The sequence below is a fragment of the Brassica napus genome, chromosome C8 (genome assembly GCF_020379485.1).
Source record: "Brassica napus cultivar Da-Ae chromosome C8, Da-Ae, whole genome shotgun sequence".
NCBI classification, from domain to species: Eukaryota; Viridiplantae; Streptophyta; class Magnoliopsida; order Brassicales; family Brassicaceae; genus Brassica; species Brassica napus.
Genome location: NC_063451.1, coordinates 19,686,135 through 19,707,858, shown reverse-complemented (window position 1 = coordinate 19,707,858; position 21,724 = coordinate 19,686,135). Strand labels below are relative to the sequence as shown.

At 35.7% G+C, this 21,724-nt stretch overlaps 1 pseudogene; it reads right to left on the bottom strand.

The window, feature by feature from the left end:
- Positions 1–1,456: 1,456 nt before the first annotated feature.
- LOC106412474 lies at positions 1,457–4,292 on the bottom strand (annotated as a pseudogene).
- Between the last annotated feature and the right edge of the window lie 17,432 nt (positions 4,293–21,724).

Here is a 21,724-nt window from a genome sequence, read left to right as displayed (position 1 = left end):
TTCGGGTTATTTCGGTATAACCGAACTATGTAACAAATAATAAAAAAATCTATGTATCTTTGATTTGACCATGTGAGACCATAAATAATACTGTTGAAGTTAAAAGATTAAACAACTTAATATAAGATTTATGATCTTTCTGATTTGTTATTACGTTGAAGAACACAAGCATGTATTCTTTTTCTTCGTGTAATATCTACTTGTATTATCTTGAATAGAAAATGGTAAAGAATCCATCTATTTATAAATCAAAATCAAAGATACATCAAAATCAAACAGAAATCAAACCTGGATAATCATGAATGTTTGAGCTCATGCTTGTGTAAAGAGCAAAGAGAAAACAAATCGCAAATACTACTTGTAATCAAATATAAATCAAAATCGCAAAGTATAGTGATTCATACATGTAATCGGTCATAAAATGAGTTTGAGTATGTACTGAACATATACCTTGAAAAAGGAGAAGACGGAAAGATGAATGGGAATGGAAGATGTAAGTTTAGGGTTGGTGATTATATATATATTTGGGTAATTGGTTCGAGTATCGGATATAACCAATCGGGTATGGGTATCCGGACTGGTTGAATTCTAAACCCGTTCGGAATTTTTTAAAACTTTGGTTCGGTTCGAGTTTTTCGGGTCGGTTCGGGGTTTGGGTTTTGGTTAACATGCCCATGCCTACTCGTGTCGACAAAATAATAATTTATGTATTTCATTAATGATTTGAAGAGACAACAACAACACTGAAACAACTCTATGTGATCGCCAAAGGGTGAAGAATGAAGTTAATATCTTTTGAACCGTAGCTGGTTTAGGAAATTTAATTTTGGCGAATCCGGTAGGAATTTTGCAAACAGTTTTCACATCTGGTTAACTTAAAATTATTTTGATATTAAGTGGGTTGAACCTCGATTTGTATCGAGGCTTCCAAAAATTGACGAGCAGGCACCAACCAAAGTAAGGCCAGGCCCATTCGCCTTTGTTTAAATAATGTCAGTCAAATTTTGGAGGCACGATTCGTCGTCACTAAACGATCATTGACGAATCATCCTACCTCTGACAGAAACGGGTAAGTTCTATTCAACCAACTCATTCCCATTTTATACCCCACAGAGAAAACAATCATCTCGCACAACCACCGATGTGGGACAACTTTTTTGAACTGTAACAATAATACATATATCAGTCATCAATATAGTTTTATTAATTATTTACCTTATATTTATCTATTATTTTAATTTCTATATATTATATAAATATTTTTATTCTAATTTAGAAAAGGAAAAATAAATAAATAGAACAAGAAACCTATTTGAATGTAGCAAAAAATAGAACCGTATTCAAACTGTAACAATACAAATAGAATAGATTCTGTAGTCCGTCCTTTTAACGTTTCAAGTTTGATAGAAGAATAGGTGAAGAAAACCGCCATATCTGGAATTGAGAGCTCAAGTGGTTCCTGGAGAGAAAAAAATGAAAATCCTATAACAACATCAATCCAACTTTTGAGACATGGGAGCCATTCTTTAAACCCACAACTATCCATTTTGCAGAGAGTAGTAATGTACATAAGAGTCATTCTTTAAACCCTCAAAAGATTTGTCTTTCATAAGAAACTGCAATAGTAATGATAATAACCTAAGCAGAGACTGGTGTCTTGGTTTGGTTTTCTCCCATCTTCCACTGTCTAATCTTCGCCAAAGTCTTCTCCACCTTCAAAATGCGTGCTTCCAACTTCAATGCTATGTCATCTGTTCCAAGTTTTCTCTGGTTCAGTCTCCCATCATCAACAACAACAACAACATCAACTTCTTCTTCCTTCTCAGCTATTCTATTAGAAGCAACCAGAGGATCTGAAGAGCTGGTTTCATCATTCTCTACACTCATTCTCTTTATTTCAGGCACCGCTACAGTTTCATCTCCAGAAGCAAGCTTTTGAGGAAGGTCTGGAACATTGTTATCCACTTCAACTCCAGCATAAGCATATTCTCCTCCTTCGGTATTCTCTACGTTATCACACTTTTTTGTAAGCTTGATAATCTGAGCAATGGTAATGTTACCATCTTCTTCCATCTCATCTACTGCATCAGAAGCAACATTAGGATCTGAAGAGTTGTGTTCATCTCCAGAAGCAAGCTTGTGCTTCTGAGGAAGGCCTGGAAGATTGCAATCCTCTTCAATATCCTTTACATCACCACACTTCTTTCTACATTTGATTCTCTGAGCAATGGTAATGTTATCATCATCGTCTTCTTCATATTGTGTTTGACAACGATCCATAGCGTTCTCGTTGTCATCCTCACTAGCTCGCTTGCGTTTCTTGTTTGTCAATTGCTCAGCTTTCTTCATTCCATCTCCTAACTTTTGAAAGACTTGGCTCAATGGCAGTACCTTAAGAGGTACATCATCATCATCATCACCTGTGTTGCTTGCATTGAAAGTCTCAGCTGGTTCTTTCACTGACTTCATCCACCAGTCTCGGTATTTGGCAGCAGAAACAGAAGATGTGGTAAGGCGAGAAGCGATATGTTTCTTTGTACCAACAAGAGCCCTATTGGTGAAGTTAATAGCTAAACCAGGAAGATCCTGAGCCAATCCAAACTGCAATGCCACTCTATTCGGATAGTAATCCTCTTTAAAACCAAAACCATCAAGCGTCGAAACTCTCACACACCGAGCAAACTCATCATCACTCACCCTCTTAGCCTTTTCGTTGTAAAACCGAGGTGGGTTCCAGTTCCTCAACGGTTTAGTATAAGGACGCCAATCAAAATCATCACCAACAAGAAAGGGTCCCACATTATCAGCTCCCTGTCTCAGACCACTCCAACGAGCAATTCTTGGTTCAGCATTTGGTATCACTCCAGGTCTTGGTCCAACGCTCTTGAACCTCTCCCATATCCACACTTGGACCAACTTAAACAGAGACCTAACGTCCACACTATGAGTAGAAGAGGACAAAGCATTCACTTTACCCAAATCTCTGTAAAGGCAAGCGAGAACAGCAGGCGCAAGAGCGATCCTTTCACCTCTAGCTAAACGAACAGCGACGGAGAACACATGTTTCGAAATCGAACAGCCTTGTTTCTCAGGAAACACAAAGTTCGAAAGCCAAAACGCAAGGAAAGCCTCGTGCTCCATCTGATCGTCTTCGAAGCTCGAGATCCATGAAACCTGCTTCACCCTCTCCTTTCTCCGTTTCTCGAGTCTCAAAACCGATTCTTTCGTATCCGAGCTTTCGAGCGGAGTGTATACAGAGGAGCCCAGAACGGAGAGTCACGTCCTCGAGGGTTATCGTAGCTTCGCCCCAAGGGAACACGAAGGTTTTGGTTTTAGGGTTCCATTTCTGAGATAGGGAGAGGATGAGATTGCGGATTTTGTGAGTGGATGCTTTGATTGCTTCCAAGATTCCGGATTGTATCCAGATGGGTTTGTGTAAAGCTGACATTTTTCGAAACCAAGACTTGAACTTTTGGTTCGGGAGCCTCCACCCAGAGAAGGAAACGCATAAAGGTGACGACTTTACGCCTGGACAAGGTTCAGACCCATCAATGGTGGTGGTTACATGGGGTTTTAAAAGATGGGATTTTTTAATGATGGGTCGAGTGTGAAGCACCATGAGCTCTTCCCTCTCTCCAACGAGGTTTCCATGACTGGATGTTGAATCCATTTGGAGAAGAAGAAGAACAAGGTTGATAACGAAGAGACAACGCTTTTAAAACCTATAAATTTTGTTATTTTTGTTTGTTTGTTTGGGCTCAAGAAATGTTACAAATACCAACCGTATATTCTACGGTATCCGAAAGAAACAGTGAAACAAATAAACAAGCAATTTTAATGTTTCTAACTAATTATCCATATCTTTCTCAATTTTGTATAAGAAAAATCCAGTTTTTTTATAGGTTCTGGATCGACGTAGTTATTTTATTTCGTGATTTTTTCCTATGAAAAGTGTGTTATTTTATGAAAACCCTTTAACAAAAAAAAAAAATGTGTGTTATTTTTGTTACCTATCCATGTTGTATGTCAACGAGTGAGAGGAGATCGATCTTGAAGGAGTCACCGAAGAAAAATAAGCAGAGCCATTTGTGATGGTTAATGAATATACACATGCAACACAACATTTTAGCCATGAGCGTAATTTGAAGCTCCACCACACCAATGAGCCATATGGCTTATATGGATCAAAGTTATACAGACGCAAATACGTGGTTTTATATGTGTGACCGTTGTAGGGTCATTCTCCATATTACATATTTTATTAGATAGGGCACACATATAAAGCCTTACTAGATCATCACAATATGGGGGAGGATATATTTAAGGTTGAAACTACTCCCAACAACGATAACACTCGACCTTGAAATTTTTATGTATGTTTTTCTTGTTTTCAAAAGACTTGTTGGCAGATTGTCCAACACTCTAGTTTCTAAGAATGTCCATCTTCAAATTTTTTTTTTGATAAAATATTAAAATAAAAAAATAGTTTCACCTCTTTACCAGGTGTCGGACTGGCTATTAGACACTCTTTTACCAATAGGCCAACAATTCGTTGGTGTCTTCAAGTTTAGGTCTTGTTCTGTAATAAAACATGCCATGTGGATTTATAACTTTAGATTGTTGTATTAACCTTTTAGCTAAGCTAGAGGCCAACCGAGCTTGAGATAACCTGATATTTTTTATGGGCCGAAACAACCCAACCCGCTTATTATTTGTTTATACTTTATAAGCCCTAATCCGGAACACTTTATTTTTAGTTCACAAGCCATTAACAATCATATACTATTACTTGACAATTACACTTGAGTACTTTTTCGTATGAAAAACACTGAAAACAATTTGAATCTAAGTCAAAAAGAAAAAGATAGTGTAAAATCAGAAGAAATTCTCGTGAAACCATATCTAAGTCACTTAAACGATAAAGTTGTCACATATATAGTTAATGAACATACAACTATTCTGTTATCGTTAAGATGACCATGAACAGATAAGTTAAACTAAAATAACTAATTTGAAAACTGATGACAAGTTCAGAAAACTACCAAATATATGCTAACTAAAGTGTATGCGTCTTCATACAACATAACTAGTTTAGCACCAATGACGCCGGATCATTAGCTAGTAATTAAATCATGAACTATACAAGACTCGCTGCAATAATGAGTTAAACAATGTTAATGCAACTTGTAATCCTGGTAGAAATATCTTGATGAACTTTTTATATGATTCTTTCTAGGGCATGTATGTCTACATCGTACATGCAACATGCATATCAATGTATTGCATGAAACATGTAAGGGAGTATGCATATGGAATATGCTTTGGGAAGGTTAATTATTATTTGAAAGGGCATAAAAATGTTAAATTGCACTGAAGAAAAGTGAGTAAGTTTGTTTGGATATGGTCTTCATTTTCTCTATAATTTCTTCTCATAATGTTAGCATTCAATTCAATCCAACTTATTCGCAATTATCGATTTTTCACATACTTTTCACTAGTAGAATTCCATCTTCACTATTTTCTCATTTTAGCATCCCATTCAACTCCACTTTTATTCCTCGACATTGATTTTTCGCGATATACATTTAAGGATGTTTCCTTTTAACGATTATCGTTAATAAAAACATATGTATATGAGTGTTGCTTAATCAATATTATAGAAAGTTAAACCCTAGATTATTGGAAAAAATACAACTTAATCAAATTATTGGCAAAAAGATACTGAACACATTTTTTGGACAAAATGTAATCTTAGAAGGCTAGACCCTAGATTCTCTCTTCCTTGTTGTTGGCTTTGATTCACGAAAAATCCAAAAGCAAACATTTTCTCAAAAGAAAAATATTTTTTTCCTTAAAGACTTGCTAACGTGGAAACGTCAAAACTTAAAAGCTAGAAAAAATATGATCATGATGTGGGCACATATATAGACATAATGTGGCGTTGTAGTGGATGTGAACATATATCTACATGATGTATTCGTTGGACTTGGATTATGATGATGGCTCATCACATCGTTTTATTTTTACCAATAGAATATATTCAATGACCTAATATGATGAACTTCACAAAAAGCCCAAACGATGTCGTTTTCACTTAAATTTGTTACATTGAGAACATATCTAGTATCTCCGCCTTTTAACTCGTTTGAGGTTACATTTTTTTTATAGTTTTAAGTTTTCCTTTTTGTTTTATTTGTTCAGTTTGTGTATGAATTTTCGCAATAAATTTATAAAATTAGATTGAGGTCGCTTCTTTATGGCGTGCCATCCGACTTAGAAAATTTCAACTGGTAAGGTCAATGTCTTGTTAACCCATTGACCTATAAGTTGTTAGCTCATGTATAGAATATTTTGCAAGTGTATAAATTTCACAGTTCATTAGTTTAAAGTATGTATCTTAATGGTTGGTAACAGTTCACATCAGTGAATTGGCTGTTCGCCCAAAAATTGGTGGAGAAAGATTGAAAAGTCTCACAAGTTCGGGAAAGGAAATCGCATGGTTGAGATAAATCATGGACTCTAATTATTAGGTTCCAACCATAAATTGACTGAAAATAAAAAATACTTACATAAAGATTAGGTTACATATACTTGTTACATGCTACATACAAACAGGCACACACACACAAATTCAAGTTGTAACATATCATATGTTATAACCAAACTCATCTTAAGAGAGTAAAGTTTGAGCCGGTCTGCACTCACTAGCTCATACCATATCTAACTAAACAAAGATGGCAAAACAACTTCCATAACGTTTCTCATAAACCTAACTAGTATCTCAACGTCATTCTTTAACGACAAAAATCCTGGTAACTGGAATATTGATATTATTTCCCTTGTTTGCTTTTGATTTATGCAAGAGAAGGGTAACGGAAACGTTGAGCTGACTCTATAGTTGTGGGCAAAACCGGTTGTTTAACAAAGATTGAATCATTTGGATACTGATAGACCAAAAAAATTGCGTTTGTGGAAGATGTTATGGACTCTTTAACAATATGAACTTGTGGACCGTGGTAGATGTATGAACTATTATGGGTATTCATAGAAGAGATTAGGGTTTCAAGTGGAAGTGTTAGTGTTGAGCTTTTCTAACCCATCATTTGCAACTTCATGACCTTATACTTTCAAGAAAAACCCATGGTATGTGGTAAAAAGAGAGAATGAAGGAAGAGAGATGAAGATTGCATTGAGAGTTTAATGCCTTGGGTTGGGTGGTAAGATAATAAAAACTAGGATAGTGCCCGCATTATAAATAACGCGGATATTTTATTTGCACCTTTATTATAGTGAATCAAGTAATTAACGTTTCTTTATTATTTGATATTTATTCAGATGATTTTAAATATGATATATTTAAAATATCTGTAGTAAATTATTCTTATAAGATTTAATTATTTTTATGACTTTATATTTAAATACTTAACAAATTCTCCAAAAAATATGGTAACAATACAAATTTATAACCTAATTAATATCTTACATTATCAAATAAACCAATATTAAGTGTGTTGTATAATTAGTTACGAAATGGTCCAAAACTTAAATGACAACTTTAATGAGTAGATAAAAAATAAGATTAGATTTAAGTGGCTTTTATAGAGATGAGCCAAGAGGGTAACGTTGTCATGTGTGCTGGGTGGTTAAGACTTAAGAGTACGAATGTACATGAATTATTGATTTTAAAATATTTTTAATATATAAATAGCCTACCAGGCTTCAGTATGGATCTCGTATTTCCTAACATTGAGTATATAGATGTTACACAAGTTTTATGAATCATAAACCGAATACCATAGTCAAAACCTCTAAATCAGTGATAAAATACTACAAATAATATGCACTAGATTAAGATCCGCGCCTTGCGCGGAATAAACATTATATATAAAAATTATTTTATGTATTATATGTTCTTACATATTATGAAATAATAAATATATATTGAATAATTAAAACTCAGTAACTATTACATATATAATTAAATTGGTGTGAACGTATAAATCAAATTTATTAATCCAAACAATTTTTTTAAAAAATTTGATAGGATATGTAATTAAATTTAAATAATATTAACATACATAGTATATTTTTAATATTAATGTCTATTAAATGATGATTTCTACTCATATGTTTTTTTATCATGTGTATCTTTAAATTACTGATAAATTTTTTTTTATTGTGGGATTAATAATTTTAGTAATTTAAAATTTAAAAAAAATTATCAATGTTAGTTCAAAACTTTTATCAAAAAAAATTATTCAAAGTAAATTTTGAAATTAAAATATTTATTTATTCAATATGGTTTATAGTTTAATTTAGAATGATATATATACATTTATATTTTAAATCTTAATGATTAATTAAGTTAGACTTTTATTTATAGGGCTTTTTGCAAAAGTGACTCAAAACTTGGAGTCAAACAGAAAACTAACCTTTTCTTTTGACTCCTTTTTTTTTTGAGATTTTAACCCCACACCTGCATTTTATCTACGAAAATGCCATTAACATTTTTTTTTTTTTTTTTTCGAAAATGGCTTCTTTACTGGCTCAACCTCATCTTCTTCAAGTATTTACAATATTGCCACTGCAATGAATAGTGGCAACAACCTTGTACGAACTGTTTGGAGCTTTTAATGCCCTTTAATGCACGTAAATCTCTTTACACTCTCTCTGTTTCAATTGTTATGAACTAAAAACAACATTTCTTTCACTTTCTCTCTATATTCATCCAAAAAACTCAAGCTTTTGATTCAAAATATGGGCTATGGTTGACAGAGCCATATTTCTTTCGTTTTTACTTACGGTTGCTTTCGTTTGAGGTTCTGGGTGGTTGGAGAAGACCCTGTGTGCAAACGAAGTCATCTCACCTAGTTTAAGGTACGAATTTGAATTTTTTTTCAAGATCTGTTCGCGTAGAAGACTTACTAGTAAGTCATCTGTATGTAGAAGACTTACTGATGAGTCTTCTGGTCAAACGGACGACTTAAATTAAGTCGTCCAGCTTTGTTTGTTAAAAAAAACACTCCAGACGACTTATATATACGTCGTCTACGAGAAACGGGCTAGTTTTGCATTTGACCGAATCGTGTCAGATCTTTGACTATTTCTGGACGACTTATAATTCAGTCGTCTCTGGGAAAGTTAAAATTTCAATATTTTATGAAAACTTGACGACTTACGTGTAAGTCGTCCTAGGTTAGTTTTGTAATTGAAAAATAAAACTTCATAATTTAACTTTAACCAGACGACTTAATATAAAGTCGTCCCTCCAGAAGACTTAATTTAAAGTCGTCCGGGGAAAGCAAAGTCGTCCAGAATTTTTCCCAATTTTCTGGTCAAACCTTGCTTATCCCGGACGACCTTAAATTAAGTCGTTTAGCTGGACGACTTTCATCTAAGTCGTCTGGAGAAAGTTAAATTTCAAGTTTTATTTTTCAATTACAAAACTAACCTAGGACGACTTACACGTAAGTCGTCAAGTTTTCATAAAATATTAAAATTTTAACTTTCCCAGAGACGACTGAATTATAAGTCGTCCAGAAATAGTCAAAGATCTGACACGATTCGGTCAAATGCAAAACTAGCCCGTTTCTCGTAGACGACTTATATATAAGTCGTCTGAAGTTTTTTTTTTAACAAACAAAGCCGGACGACTTAGAATTAAGTCGTCCCTTTTAATTTTCAATTGCAAAAGTGACCTCTTTAGACGACTTACCTTTAAGTCTTCTGGACGACTTAATGCTAAGTCGTCTGCGGCAATGTTTATTGAACTTCTTCATTTTCTCTATGTTTACTAATGTGTTTTATTTTGAATATTTGCAGATGATTTTTCAGTTACATGCAGTGTATGGAGAATGGTTGTTGAGAGATTTCCGTTGGGATTTTGTGGTTGATGATCTCAAAGGAGCAAGATTGTTTTTATTGAATGAAGATTCAACACATGCTGAACTTGTTGCAATGGCTCAAGAAGATTATAACCTGGACATGAGAACAGTGAGTGTGGAGATTAGCTACTCATTACCAGCAGAAATGATGATGGCTCCAGGCAGTCTTCCCATTCATGTTACAAGTGATAGACAAGTTCGAAACTTGCTGGAGATACTCAAAACCCATAGAGTATGTCTTTGTGTATCAAGCCGCAGCAAGGTCGAAACGGTTTCAGAGAAAAGGGATATTGATGAAGCTGGTGAATGGGAAAAAGATGTTGGTGATAATGATGAAGCTGGTGAATGGGAAGAAGATGTTGGTGGTGATGATGAAGATGTTGGTGATAATGAGTTTGTTGAAGATGAAAATCAAGATGGGGAGGAGGAAAATGGGGAGGAGGATGCTGATAATTCTATTGTTGGTGAAACGGATCAGAATGGTGGGGATTACAGTCTTTATGGAAAGGTTCCAGATGAGGACGAGGAAGATGATGATAATATTTGTTTTGAAGAAATCCAAAAGGCATATGCTAAGACAAATGCTATTGAAGGAGGAAAATCGAATGGTACCATCTATGTCAACCAGAGTTTTGTTAGCAAGGGTGCACTGCTTTCAGAGCTGCGGTTGGCAGCAGTGAGGGGTAAGTTTTCTTTCAGATTATACAAATCAACGAAAACTCTCGTTGTGGCAACATGTCCGGTTAGCTATTGTGGATGGAAGGTCAGAGCGAGTGTCAAACATGGGACAAACACGTTTTGGGTAACAAAGTATGTGGAAAAACATTTATGCTCAGCGGGAGACCGAATCGCTCAGCGGAGACACTGTACTCCGAAGTATGTAGGTAGTCTTTTCATTGATCGTGTTGGAATCATTGATGGGATAACTCCGCAGCATATCACTGATGCAATGAGGAACATGTTTGGCATGGCGCTTGATTACACCACTTCATACAGAGCACTGTTATATGCACAAAGATTGGTGAGAGGATCAGCAGAAGAAGGGTATTCGCGTCTGGCATCATATCTCGAGCAAATCTCCATTGCAAATCCTGATTCTATCACGGCGATAGAACTTGATTCTATGAAAAGATTTAAGTATCTATTTCTCTCTTTTGGAGCTTCTATCAAAGGTTTTAAGTATCAGAGAAGGGTCATTGTGGTGGATGGAACTCACCTAAGTGGAAAGTATGGAGGAACTATGTTAGTTGCAGCCGCACAAGATGGCAATTTTCAGATATTCCCATTGGCTTTTGGGATCGTGGATGAGGAAGATATACCTTCTTGGGAATGGTTTTTCACAAAATTGGCTAGTTGTATATCTCATGACAAGCCTCTGGTGATAGTCTCCGACCGGCACAAGGCCATTAAAAGTGCGTGTGATAAGGTGTTTCCTTGGGCAACCCGAGGAATATGTTATTATCACCTTCAAGATAACATTGTCAAAAAGTTTAAAGGGAAACATCTCATGTACTTGGTGAAAGGGGCTGCTTATGCTCACACGGTTTACGATTTTGACCGGTACATGGCTGAGATACGGAGTGCAAACCCGGAACTTGCAACGTATTTGGAGAAAGCCGACGTCAGGCTATGGTCAAGGGTTTATTGTAAGGGGAACAGGTTCAACATAAAAACAAGCAACATTGCTGAATCTATTAATTCCGCACTGAAGCGAGCAAGAGGATTTCCGATTACGTTCCTGCTGGAGTTCATAAGGCAGAAGTTAGGAAAATGGTATTGGAAAAGGAGACAAGATGCTTTGAGTCTCACAACTGAACATAGCCGGGCTGTTGAATACTTGCTTGCTGTTCGAGAAGAGATAGCGGGTATGATGACGGTCGAACCAATTGATGGATGGCATTTCTTTGTCAAAGGTGGCAAAATGGACTGTGTGGTTGATTTGGAACATGCAAAGTGTGATTGTGGTGTCTATGGAGTGGAGAAAATACCTTGCTCTCATGCTATAGCTGCTGGAATACATGCTGGTTTGCATATCTCCACACTTGTATGTCCACTGTACTCAAAGAATTATCTGTATGCAGGATACTCAGAGAATATATATCCTATCGTGTCACAACATATTGAGGAACGAGAATGCTTTCCTCCAGAACTAAAGCGTGGTCGGGGGAGACCGAAGAAATCAAGATGGCAATCTTGGTTGGAGCTATCTAGGATGAGAGGACACAAACCCAGGAAGAAACACAGGGCACGGAGATGCTCAAACTGCAAGGAAACTGGCCATACGAAACCACAATGTACACAACCAGTTGACTAGTTGTCCAGACGACCTAAATTTAAGTCGACCTTCTACTAAGTCGTCCAGTGTATTTTATTTTTAGACGACCTTCTACTAAGTCGTCCAGTGTATTTTATTTTTAGACGACCTTCTACTATCCCTTCAAGTGTATTTTATTTTTAGACGACCTTCTACTAAGTCGTCCAGTGTATTTTATTTTTAGACGACCTTCTACTATCCCTTCAAGTGTATTTTATTTTTAGACTACCTTCTACTATCCCTTCAAGTCGTCCAAACCTTCTAGACGACTTATTTGTAAGTCGTCCAGTTGGAAAACCTTCCAGACGACTTATAATAAGTCGTCCAAACCTTCTAGACGACTTATTTGTAAGTCGTCCAGTTGGAAAACCTTCCAGACGACTTATAATAAGTCGTCCAAACCTTCTAGACGACTTATTTGTAAGTCGTCCAGTTGGAAAACCTTCCAGACGACTTATTTGTAAGTCGTCCAGTTGGAAAACCTTCCAGACGACTTATTTCTTCCAGACAACTTATATCATGTTCAAATACAAAAATCATGTTAAAAAATCATGTTCAAATACAAAAATCATGTTAAAAAATCATGTTCAAATACAAAAATCATGTTAAAAAATCATGTTCAAATACAAAAATCATGTTAAAAAATCATGTTCAAATACAAATCTAATCATACATGCCCACGAACTTATCACCATCCACATTTTCTTTCAGATGCTGATCAACAAGCTCCTTCCATATATCCACCGCCATATTATCCCTCATTTTCTTCGCGTTGCACCTAGCAAAGTCTTTAGGGTCAAAGGAGCCCCCGAGCGCATGACATTCAATGTACTTTACAGTGTACACGCCACAATCACCATTGTTGGCCGTGGGTACACCTTTCAGCGGTCTCTCATATGTGTATGGCTCCAACCCGTATTTGACCCGCATTTCGTCGGTGGCTGCGCACTCAACAAGCAGATAAGGGACCATCTGGAGAAAAGGCTCCATTATCGCATCCCATGCGTCTGGTACACTAGATGAAGGTATGCTGTCCCAGACGACTATGTGCCTCTTAGGGATCGATATCCAAATAGCAACCCAATGCTTGTCGTCCAAGTTCACTGGCGCATAGATATCATCAATGTCCTCCCCCCACTTCTTGTTTGATTGGCAAAATGAAGGTATTGATCCGTCATAAAAATACGACGCCCCACCAGGTAGAACTCTTCCTAAACCTTTGTGATCAGGTTCCGATGTTTTGAAGAGCTGATACTGCTCTCTCCAAGACTGAGAAAAGTTGTGATCCAGGAAGCACATTCGCTCGCTCCTGAAAGCTTGTGGGTTCTCCTGATACCTCTGCCTTAGCACATTAATCCAAGCATCTATATGCTGCATATTAAATATAACAAGTTAGAAGTTACCAGACGAAGACGACTTATATTTAAGTCGTCTACGTGGTCGTCCAAGTAGACGACTTTCCAGACGATTTATCTTTAAGTCGTCTGGAAAGTAGTCTACTTGGACGACTTTGTAGACGACTTAAATCGTGTGCAGAAGACTTACGCAGTCTTCCAGCCATCCTCTGGCTGTCCGGAGGAAGTGGTACCACCTTGTTGGTGATGTACGTGGTTTGTCCTCGATCTTAGTTAAATAATGACTGCAAACAAAAAAGCAATCAGTTTTGGACGACTAAATCAAGCTATTATGGGTAAAGCAATCACTTACGGATCAGTTTTCAACCAATCAGCGAGTTCCTTCAACTTTTCTTTGTTTACTGGCGGAAATGGATTATAGGCTGCCACTTTATCTTTTTTTTTCTCTGCCATATAAGGAGATCTCACAGTAGGAGCAGGTTTCTTCGCTCGTTTACTCTTTGCACGCTTGTCCAATACAACCAGGCTCGGTTGTGAAACTGGATCGCTTGGCTCGGTGGAAGCGAGGCTCGGTTGTTGATCTGTGGAAGCGAGGCTCGGTTGGTGATCGGTGGAAGTGACAGCAACAATCTCTTTGGAGGTGACACCATCTGCTTTATTTACCGAGTTCGCCTCGGTTGCTGTATCCTCCGGCAACCATCTCTGCAATAAAAGTTGCACACAAGTTAACCCTGGACGACTTAAATAAAAGTTGTCTGGACGACTAGTTGACCCTGGACGACTTAAATAAAAGTTGTCTGGACGACTAGTTGACCCTGGACGACTTAAAATTAAGTCTTCCGTGGTCAACTAGTCGTCCAGACAACTTACGTTTAAGTCGTCCAGGGTCAACTAGTCGTCCAGACAACTTTTACAGTCGTCTGGACAACTAGTTAACCCTGGATTTGATACTAACATCTTTGATTTGAGGAGGCTGTTTCTTTTGAGGAGGAGGCTGTTTCTTTTGAAGAGGAGGAGGCTGCTGCTGTTTCTTTTGAGGAGGAGGAGGCTGCTGTTTGGTTTGATGAGGAGGAGGCTGGTTACTAACCACGGTTTCATTGGCATGAGGGGTAGCCTGTTTGTTTCTACCCCCGGTTTCTTTGGCAAGAGGGGTAGGCTGTTTATCTTGAGGGGTAGCCTGATTGGTTAGAGGTGGAGGGGTAGCCTGATTGGTGACACCAACCTTCTTCTCCACAGCTTCCAATCTATCAGACAACTTCCTAAACTCCCTCATGCACTTATTAAACCCTTTTTTCATAGCCTCAGCTACGCCCTTGAACATAATTTCCAACTCCTCTCTGGTCACCCCTCTAGCCTCTTCTCTAGCCTCTTCTCTAGCCTCTTCAGGAGCCTCTTTACGAGCTTTCTTCCGAGGTCTTGGATTGTCTTCCTCCTCCTCCTCCTCCTCCAACACAACCATCTCTTTGGCCTTCTTCGATGGAGTCACAACCTTAGGTTTTGTATTGACCTTAGTACCAGTGACTTCCCAGCAATCCATGGTCCACTTCCACGGTCTCCGCTCATACATGACTTTAATGATGTTCTCCGCGGGCAGGTCCTCAACCTCAGAGTCCCATTTTGGCCACATTTCACTAATGTCCTTCTCAACAAAGTTGATCACGCGGGTCTGCAGTAAATAGAAGAATCGAGTTAGATATTTGAAAAAAAATACTAAATAGACGACTTAATTATAAGTCGTCTACTAAGTCGTCCAGCTGGAAGACCTTCCAGACGACTTATAATAAGTCGTCTAATAAGTCGTCCAGATGGAAGACTTTCCAGACGACTTAATTAAGTCGTCCGATAAGTCGTCCAGCTGGGAAGACTTTCCAGACGCCTTATTATAAGTCGTCTAATAAGTCGTCCAGATGGAAGACCTTCCAGACGACTTATAATAAGTCGTCTAATAAGTCGTCCAGATGGAAGACTTTCCAGACGACTTAATTAAGTCGTCCGATAAGTCGTCCAGCTGGGAAGACTTTCCAGACGCCTTATTATAAGTCGTCTAATAAGTCGTCCAGATGGAAGACTTTCCAGACGACTTAATTAAGTCGTCCGATAAGTCGTCCAGCTGGGAAGACTTTCCAGACGACTTATTATAAGTCGTCCGATAAGTCGTCAAGCTGGACGACCTTCCAGACGACTTATAATAAGTCGTCTGCGCAGTCTTTTGGATTGAAGTAAATACCTGACTCAAGATAGCAGCTTTCATTGATCTGCGGCCTCTGCTGCCCTCGTAAGCCAGTATCGGTGGAGACGGACTGTCTGCTCTGGGACCACCAATACTAGCACCCAATTCCGGCATAGCTGTGTACGTCCAGACTTGAAGAACTTGTATAAACCCATCCACGGTGTAACAGCCAGCAATTTCTTTGTTCCACAAAGAGTCCATCAGCACCTTAAACGCGACTCTCCCCCATGGATAATTCTCAAACCGTTCTAAATCCATCACTAGCCTTGCCAGAGTAGATCGTGTAGCGGTTGAAAACTTTCTCCCTTCAATGAATCCAGTGAAGATGGAGAGGTACGCGAGCCGCTTGCGATCTTCCCTGGACCAATCCCCGCATCTCTTCAGTGCTGCTATTATCTGATCAGTAGTTGGCCCAGCTTCCAGATGAACTCCCAGCATCCCCCAGAAAGAAACCATCTCTGGGGTAACGTCACATTTTGGTGTCTCAAGGTCCTCGATGTACTCGCAGTTTAGACCAGTGAGGTTTTCAAACTCTAACAGTGAAAACCTCAAAGGTTCTGGACCAACGAGAGACCACATCTCATACTTCTTCTTAATGTCCAGCTTGAAACTGAGCATGTAGTGAACCAGCCTTGAAGCCCAACCAAATCCCTGCTCCTTGAACTTGATGAAAACTCCCAAACTCGACTCCTTGAGCTCTTCAAATTCGTCATCAGTAAGAGCTTTCCTAAGAGCAGTATGCAACTTGCTGTTATCCGTATGATACGAAATGCTATTGTGGGCTTCTGGCTCTTCCCCTGATGTGTATAACCTACGGGGGAGTTCTGGAATATCCATCCTTTTTGTCTGCAAAATAATCAAAGACAACAATATAAGTCCAGACGACTTAGTAGACGACTTATAATTAAGTCGTCTGGAAAGTCTTCCAAATGGACGACTTATATTTAAGTCATCTACTAAGTCGTCCAGTTGGAAGACAAAGCCGGACGACTTAAATTACTTACAAGTCTTCCAGTCGCAGAAGGAGTTGGAGTACTCGTCATTGCGGTTATAGATCTGAAAAAATAAACGTGAAACGGTGAGAATGAGTAAATTGATAGAGACAACGTTTTATGTTCATCTTTTCCTCGAGATTGATGACTTAGCGGCGTTAGGGTTTACAGAGAAACGGCGCTAAGGTTTACAGAGAAGAAGCGGCGGCGCTAGTGTTTAGAGGAAGCGGCGGTGAGAACGTTGGTGACCACGGTGGCGAGGGCGACGGTTTGTTCGGAAATAGTGGAAGCGGCGGCGCTAGGGTTTAGAGGAATCGGCGGCGCTAGGGTTTAGAGGAATCGGCGGCGCTAGGGTTAGAAGAAGCTGCGGCGACAACGGTGAGAATGAAGTGAGATAGATAGCCGACGTTGAGAACGATGGTTTGTTCGGAAATCGTGGGAATTCGAAATCGCCTTTGAGAGAGAACTGTTAGGGTTTTGAGAGAGAACTGTTAGGGTTTCTGAATTTCGCGAAAAATGAAACAAAAAAAAAATCACCTTATATATTGGGTAAATAATCCGGTTAGCTTTAAAAGTACATTGGTAAACTTTAAGGTTTGGTCCGGTTTAGACGACTTATTCTGGCTGATAATGTACAACAGACGACTTAATATTTAGTCGTCTGTTTTCAGACGACAAAATATTAAGTCGTCCTAGACCCTAAAATGAACCCCTAAACTAAAATGACTAGATTAACTAACTAACCACGTTATAAAATCAAATTATACTTAAATAGTGTTTACTATACACAGAAATGAACACGCATAAGTAATTTTAAAAATTTTCAAAAACGGTTTTAATGCTTTCCAAAATCTAACCCTAAGAACACATACAATACTACAACATATGTTGATGAAACATAAACTAAAGAATATCATGACTCACTACTTTCACTCATCTATGCTGAAAACAATTGAAATTTGTTATATCTTAATTTATACCTCCTAAGACATATGTTAATTACATAATTCCCATTTTTCACTTATCAAAATATTTTTTACAAAATTTTTAAATTATGTTTAAGACTAACTGTCCAGACGACTTTCAGTTAAGTCGTCTGGACGACTTATTTTCAAGTCGTCTAAACAGACGACTTGCGAGGGGTAGAAACGTAAAAAAAATTCCGTTTTTTTGTTTGGTCACAAGGGTATAGTTGTAATTTCAATAGCCTTTTAGGTTACTTTTGCCTTTGACCCAAGTTGGGGTATTGTTTTGGGTTTGACTCCAAGTTTTGAGTCACACTTGGCAATTCTCCCTTATTTATATGATTTTCTAATTATTTGTATTTTGTCATAACAAAAATTTTAAACCATGGATCGCAAAATTTGAATGTTAGACTTTTAACACTTTTAGTAATTTATAGTCATTTTTAAAAATTCAAAATATAACATATAAAGAAAAATCAAAATTTCTTATAATATGGTTATTGTGATTTTTTAAATTATTTTAATAGTTAAAAATTAAACAAATTTGATAGAAGATACATTATTTTTTTATCAGATCTTTATTATTCAAAATCATTAATTGTCATATATATTTTAGCCACATTAGGCAATTCCGTAATCTTTATTTAAGGAAATAATAAATGACATTAATAATGAATTTATGGTTAGTTTAATAAAAAGCTTATTATATAATTAGATGGACCAACATATATATTTCTCTAATAATTCTAAGAATCATCCTAGTGATGACACGTGGCTACAAAAAGAAGTTGTAAAGTTTCACAAATAATATATAGGGGATTAATTAAGTTAGACTTTTATTTATATGATTTTGTAATCATTTGTATTTTGTCATAACAAAAATTTTAAACCATGGATCGTAAAATTTGAATGTGAGACTTTTAACAGTTTTAGTAATTTATAGTCATTTTTAAAAATTCAAAATATAACATATACAGAAAAATCAAAATTTCTTATAATATGGTTATTGTGATTTTTTTTAATTATTTTAATAGTTGAAAATTAAACAAATTTGATAGAAGATACATTATTTTTTATCAGATCTTTATTATTCAAAATCATTAATTGTCATATATATTTTAGTCACATTAGGCAATTCCGTAATCTTTATTTAAGGAAATAATAAATGACATTAATAATAAATTTATGGTTTGTTTAATAAAAAGCTTATTATATAATTAGATGGACCAACATATTTCTCTAATAATTCTAAGAATCATTCTAGTGATGACACGTGGCTACAAAAAGAAGTCGTAATGTTTCACAAACAATACATAGGGGATATGCAACTTACTTAACCATGGTCTATGCACACATCAATGTATGCATAATCGAAGCATCAAGTACGTATATATGTATGAACCCATGATGAGTAATGTGTATCATGTATATGTAGATGTAAAAGAAAATTCTCCAGAAAGCTCTGAAGTTAATGGATTTGGAATCCGCTTTATGACGGTAAAGCAACACCCCAAGATAAAGAGAAAGATCGGTTAGGATTTGATATCATTTTATTCTCAATTATTTATACTCTTTCAGAATCCCATTCAATTATATCTGCTTTTTCACAAACTCTATTCAGCACTACGGTTATTCCCTTATATAAAGAACATTAATATTTCTAGAATTAATATATCAGTTGCTGTATTAAAGAACTTTTTTTGTTAAAACTGTATAAAAGAAGTTTCAACTTGGCATTATATATTTTCAGACAAGATAACAATCTACATTTGTGACACTAAATCATTTATATAATTTGTAGATATCTATACTCCTGTAAACTTTTGACAGGTAAAATTGGAAAGATAGATTCATGATTACCAGATAATTTTTGTTTGTTGTTAAAGCTGTAAAAGAAGTCTCAACTTGGCATAATATACATCCAGACAAGATGCCAATCTTCATTTAGAATCCTAAATCATTATACATAGAACCCCTGTAAAATTTTGAACATGTAAATATGGAGAGATAGATTCACGAATAAATAATCTTAAATGATTGACATGCAAGAGAGGAAAAAAATCATTCTAATTTCATATTTTAAATCCCAGAGAGAACATAGTAATAATGCTGAAAATACATTTTTAAAACTTTCATTCACGAAGACCCCACTAAAAAGAAACTGTAACTATTGCCTTAGAAATATTGCTATGACTTTTTTGGTTTTGGTTCTAGATTTTTAACTTTTAAAAAATTTTAAATTTTAGGTTGTAAAAATTTGTTTCTGCAGAACAATTATAAATACATAAATTTAAAGAAGTGCTCTGGACTTAAAAAAAAAAGCTGTAAACTTAAAAAAAAAATATAAATCAAAATTGGTGTAGATTTAGAACTCTGGATATAATTGTGCCTGTGGAGATCAACTACAACAATAGCCAATCATACTCACAAAAAACTTTAAGCAAAAAAAAAAACTATATATCACAAGAAATGCATTTGAAAACCCTTCTGTCGCGTGAAATAGGGGAATATATAATCTTAGAAAATATCTGACCCGAATATGTAGACTGAGTTGTTGGCCACTCGAAGTAGACTATGCAGTGGCCAGGGCCGATCCGGAGGGAAAATAACCCAAACCATTGATTACGACATCCGATTTAAAAGGACATTTTAGTTTAATTTTATTACTATTGCTTATAGATAAAGAAAATTGATAAGATTTTTAGATAAAACTGTACATACTGGGCATTTTTAGTTAGAAAATTTGAAAGCACAATATTTGAATCTCGAAACTTTTTAAAAATGATATGAACTCAAAAATAATTAGTGATTATTTGCTTATGGACCTAAAATTTTTACGAGAGTCGATATACCAAAATAGGTTAAAAAGGCTATTAAATATATATTTTTGAAAGTGAAGGATTGTTATCTAACGTACATATATTGCTTAGTGTGTATGTTGGATATTTTAATATATCACCAATAAAAACAGTTTTTCAAAATTAAGATTGATAAATAGTTTTTTTTTATGGTATAACATGTCACACAAGAAATTACCTGGATTGATCTTTTTATCAACTGTGACTGCTATGATCAAAGATTTGATTACATTTGTTTAATGAATGATTTTCCATTGAAAAATAAAAAAAAAGTGTTTTAAATATACTATTTTTATTAAAAAAAATGAATTACATCGTTTTATTTAAATTTTAATAGTGTTTACAGTTTAGATAAAATATATTAAATGGCATAATTTTAAAACTGGATTAAGGCATTGTTAAAAATTAGACCGGCACTGGCAGGGGCATATGCTCATTTTTACAATTCGTGATGTGAATAACCGTCTGGTTTACCTCATTTCACTGCTGTGAATTAAGTTTTTACTTATCTTATATATCTTGGTAAGGCCGAGAGAGTAGCCAAGTCTCCCGCAATAGCTTTTGGTGTAATCTTTTGGAGATGCTACAATGCAAAATCTGGATTAGATTCATAAGCTGCTTTAGTCAGATATCTGGATTAAATATGGAGGAAGGATAAGCATGCAATATAGTTTTTAACTAGATTTTTCACCCGCACTAAGTGCGGGTAGATTTTCATTTTATAAATATATAACGGATACCATCGCAAAACTTTAAAATATATTTACATTTTAGTGTTATATATTGTGTAAATCTATAATGTTATTGGTTATGTTTCTTATTCGATATTATTAATGTATAATGATTTGTTTTATATATTTTACTTTATTATTAATTGTTATTATTAATATATTTTCAAGTTTGGTAAAATAAATTCATAGTATGAAATAAAAAAATTGAGAATCTCCTTCATTTTTTCTAATTTTTACAGACTGAATACAATACATTTTAAAATTTTATTTAGTTATACTATAAAACTGATATTTTCTTAGCATAATTTATATTTCTATGTTATTTATTTTAGTATATTGTAGGATTTTATAAGTAAATACATTATAATAATATTATATTATTAATTATGAAATCA